Source organism: Echinops telfairi, unplaced genomic scaffold, assembly GCF_000313985.2.
Source record: "Echinops telfairi isolate 266 unplaced genomic scaffold, ASM31398v2 ScPeMD7_7420;HRSCAF=8458, whole genome shotgun sequence".
Classification (NCBI taxonomy): Eukaryota; Metazoa; Chordata; class Mammalia; order Afrosoricida; family Tenrecidae; genus Echinops; species Echinops telfairi.
Window position 1 is genome coordinate 34,182,742 of NW_022111320.1, and position 5,178 is coordinate 34,187,919.

Sequence of the window (5,178 nt, forward strand, 5' to 3'; positions counted from 1 at the left end):
GGGGAACATGTACATAGGTATGGAGACATAGGGGGAAATTCCTGGTTTAAAATCAGAGGAGGTGGACCTCAGAATTACACCTCTCACCAGACTCCTTCAGTCTGCCTCCCAGACACACAAGCAGAGAAGCTGGGTTATATGAAGAATAGGCGGGTGGCTTACGAGCCACCCGAGGGATAGCGAGGATCCAGTTTGTCTTACTGAAAGTGCAGAGGACTTGAAGCACTTGCTGACAACAACAAAAGGCTGACTGCTGTCTTCAGTCCGGCCTGTAACTCAACGCAAAAGGAAACCCAAATTCTATCACAGGACGAACAGAAAACCTCATGATAAACTGAGGACAGACTGAAGCTGTCAAAGATTTCATTTCACTTGGATCCACAAGCCAAAAAAGCAGCAGATACAAAAATCAGATTCCGTATGACATTGGGCAAATCTGCTGCACAGACGTCTTCAGAGTGGTGAAGACAAGAATGTCCCTTGGAGGACTAAGTTGCTTCTAATCCAAGCCATGGGGTTTTCCATCACTTCATCTGTTTGTGAATGCTCAACAGTGAATAACGAAGTAGGAGAATAAGTAATGCATGCGAATTATGCTGATAGCAAAGAACACTGGAAATAGCACAAACTGCCGGATGGAGAAATTTATCTCGGAAGAAGCATAGACATAATGCTCCTCGAAATGAAGATGGTGAGACTTCACCTCACATACTTTGGACATGTTATCAGGAAAGACCAGCCCCTGGACAAGGAGATCATGATCCGGAGAGTAGATGGCGGCATACAAGAGGGAGACCCTGGGATAGTTGCATTTAAGCAGCGGCTGAAACAATAGCCTCAAACATAACAATCGTAAGGACAATGATGGCCCAGAACTGGGTGGGTTTTTGTTTTCTGGTACACCATGTCACTACAAATCAGAATTGATTTAAGGGCATCTAACAATAATGAAATTTACAGCAAAGCAACATTCAATCAAGGTCTTACCAAATGGCTTTCATTTGGCTTTAATGGTTGTGAGTCAAAATTACTTTTGTTCATGGGATTTAAAAAAAGTTTTATGACCCTATAAAGAATTATATTTCATATTCCCAACCGGATGCACAGCTACAAAGCGTCCATAGCTTAAAGTGTTCAACCTGGTACACATTCCCCTTTCATTCACAATCACAGAAAGGAAGAAACCCTTCCCAGACTGCTCCCAAAGGAGAACTCTCCACCCTCTCCCTAAACTCAGACAGCCGTTTCAATCACTGTTTGCAGTGTGTTAGGATGCTCTTTAACAGTACGGCCAATGAAAACAGCCTTCTCTATTTTTTTCACCCAAATTAAAAGTGTCCATATTAAGAGAGAGTCTTAAAAAATGGTATAAAAATTCCTTTATAAAAATATATTTTGTTAAGTGCCATCAAGTCAGTCCCAATTCATAGCGATCTAATGCACAATGGAATGAAATGCAACAGGTCCTGACCCATCTTCACAATTATTCTAATGTTTGCAACGCTTCAGGTTTTCAGTACATCTGATAGCGTGCCACTACTGTCCACACGGCTTTCGGTGATGAATCACTCACAAGTGGACAGCCTAGCCCTTCATGCAAGTCTGTTCCTCGTCTGGAGGCTTGTTTCTCTTGGGTGACCCTGCTGGTGTTCCAAATACCAGTGACACAGCTTAAAGTAGAATGGCAACACACAAGCCACCACAGTACGTCAAACCAACATACATGGGGTCAATACAAAACATCTAGACTTATAACAAGAATCCTTTTTTCTTGGTGTCTTGATTTTTCAGCCTGTTCCTGAAGTGGCTTGGGGCACTGATTCAGAAAATTGCACCAGATAGGCTGCGTCCATTTCTAGTTTCTTCAATCTGGTGTTCCACTATATTTTCAGCTATTATGTTACACTATCTGTTAATTTATCATCCTAGTTTTAAATATAAGAAGCCAGACCCACGAATTAGAGGATAAAGCCAAGAAAGGTAAGGGAAATTTGAAAAAGAATTAGGTATGAAAGAACTTCCAAGGGAAATTGTATATGGAACTATGGTGGCTAGCTGGTTGTGCATTGAGCTGCCAATCATAAAGTCAGTGGTTCGAACCTACCAGTCACTCTGCAGTCTTTAAAAGATTTAACTCCTTTTAAAAAATATGTCACTATGAGATAGGATCAATTAGATGGCAGCAGGTTTTTTGGGGGTGGGGGAGTATGGGAGGTTTTGCCATATAGACAGAGACTATAAGTTGGATATGAAAAAATCAGAACACAGCTTGAGAAGAGTGGAAAATAAAGAAAATGGAAAAGCATACATATGAAAGGTGTGAGAGCAACTTAGAGCATTAAAAATAAAAGACTTCATATCCATTTTCATAACTATCTTGAAGATCTAAAATTTTCTTCTTCAAATTATACTGTCAATGTTCAGAGCACATTGTCATATATATATCATATTATATATATACATGTCAATGGATAATTCATGTTACATGTTTCAGAAGTGAGGTGACTCCAAGCTTCTTTATAAGAGAAACTGGTACTTCTAAGAGTTTCTATGCACAGGTAGAGGAGTTGTGCCATCTTACGACAAGATCGGAACATTTTAATTTCAATAAAGGAGTTAAAAAGCTGACAGTCCCAGTTTGGGAACTAAACTTACTACCAGTCAATTGAGAGTTATAGCAACCCTATAGGAAAATGGAACTTCTCCTGTGGATTTCTGAGACTGCCAATCATTAGGGGTATAGAAAGCCTCCTCTTTCCCTTGCAGGATTGCTGATGGGCTCTAATGGCTAACCTTGCAGTTAACAGTCACATACATAACCCACCACACCATCAGGGCTCCTTATCTATTATACAGGAACTCTTATGTCTAGGCCCCTTTTAACATAACAAACTGGAAGTACCTGCTATTTAGTTCCTAATACAAGTGAAGTGACCCGGAGAAAAGTCCAAGTTCATGTAATTTGTACTGTCCAATTATATCTTTGGATCAATGGACCCCATGTGAAGAATAACTTGACCAAAATATTTAGTACAACACAATCTAAATAAAACCATGTGCACTTCCTCTATCACAGGGTAGCTAACACTACTTTAAACTATCCTGATATTGTATGGACAAGCAAAGTGAAGATGGTATACAGTATGCATTGTGTAGCTCAAAACTAAGTGGAGAGGGGAAAACTGGTGCCATTTTTTAATCAGCAGGTCAAATATACCCAGGAACAAGTCTAACATTTGAGTCACCAAAATGTGGGTAGGCCAGTGCCATTATAATTAATGTGTTGTACTTGAGTGTACAGTACCAAATTATTTCTTAATGCTAGAAATTATCCTTCTTTCAATTAAGTCAAATGAAAAATTATTGGTGAAGAATGTACTAAAATAATTAGAATATATACACACACTCGTCATAATGAAGAAAATAAATGTAAGGGATTAACTCCGGGAAGTAGTGTTGGTAAATACAGCAGCTCTGGCCAATCATCAGAAAGAGACCAAACTGTCAAGATCACTAGGTAGAGTTTGGAAGCTCAATTCCCTCTGAGAATGCTAGGAATCAGATCTTCTGAGTGGAGTAAAATCGGAATGTAAGTTGCACAATTTAACTGCCAGGAAGGAGCCATAAATTAGCATGGTTTATCATTTAAGCCTGCGTCCTTGGAAAATAACACCGTGACTGTAATTATGTAATGGAATTCAGCAGACACTTGTGGAACAAGAGTCATGACCAATGTTTGGTTGCACCCCCCCACCCTAGGGTCGTATTTTGGGGTGGCAGAATAAAAGTACTCTTCTTTGCTCAATTATAAATTATAGTCCCCAAGCCACCATATTATAAACTACAGCTCAGGACACTTTCCCTCCCTAAAATGCATTTTTATTGAAGATCATCAGTCACTTTTCTGCTTACTCTGAGCAAGGCGAGAGCTTCCTATAATTTATCCATCAGAATGGCTGTGCAATGTGCAAACGCAGAGATTTCCTTATGTACTCTAACTTCCAAATCATTTGTTAAAATGGTAAGTCAGGAGGCTAGGGCCCGGGTTCATCGCCTGCAGGATTCATTCCATTAGTCACCTGCTGTTCTTACTGGGTTTCCTGTTGAAACATTTCAAAATATTTTCTCCTCATACATTTGTCTGCAAATTAAATGTTTCCTTTTCAAAGGGTATTGCAAATTTAGGATAAAATGATATTGGGGAAATCTTTATATCATTGATTTTACACGACTTTTCTCAAGTTTCTTAAAAACTATGCTTTAATAAATGCAAGGAGCTTCAAAAGGTTGATAAAACCTTCCATTATCTTTTAATTCCATTTCCCATCAACTTTTTTGAAACTCTCTTGTACAAAAAGAGCCCTGAAGTGTTGTGGGTTACACACTGGGCTGCTCACTTTAAAGGCTGTCATTCAAACCCGCCGGCCGCTCCATGGAAGAAAGCGGAGTCCGTCTGCTCTCGTGAAGATTTACAGCCTCAGCATCCTTATCTAGGGTCACTATGAGTCAGAATCTGCTCCGCAGTAGTAGGTTTGCACAACAAACTAAGGAAACATTACCAATATACTAATAGGGATCATTCCTGCTTGATAATATTCCAGTACATGCGTCTTCATTATTTTTATATTTATTCAGTCAAGTTTACATAATATGCACATTTTAAAGTATTAATGGAAAAGATGATAAACTTTTAAAATATCTAGTTGTCAAACAAACTGCACCAAATAAAGAACAGGTTTGGCAGCATCCATATAGTTTACAATGTGTGGTAGTTACCTACTCTGGTGTCAATTTGGAACTTGAGAGAATTAAGAGTGAAGGGGTAGAGTCTAGTCTGTCAATCGGATCATAGTCAATGAGACCTCTGCGTGGGCATGGACTTCTCCTGAGAATTCTGGGAAATCCTGTTTTTCCTCCTTGGAGGTGGGAGACACATTCTCTCTCTGCTCATTCCCCGGGAGACATTGCAGCCACATGGAGACCCCTGCCAGCACGGAGATGCTTACAACGCCACTAGATCCAAAGACTTTCTACCCACTAGCCTCTGATGGTCCTGCAATTGGTGTCATTGCATGTGCTGTGTGAGTCTGAAGAGGACTTTATAGATATGTATTGGACATATGGGCTAATATCAGACTTATAGGCTTGGACTGGACTGGGTTGGGATGCTTTTTTTTT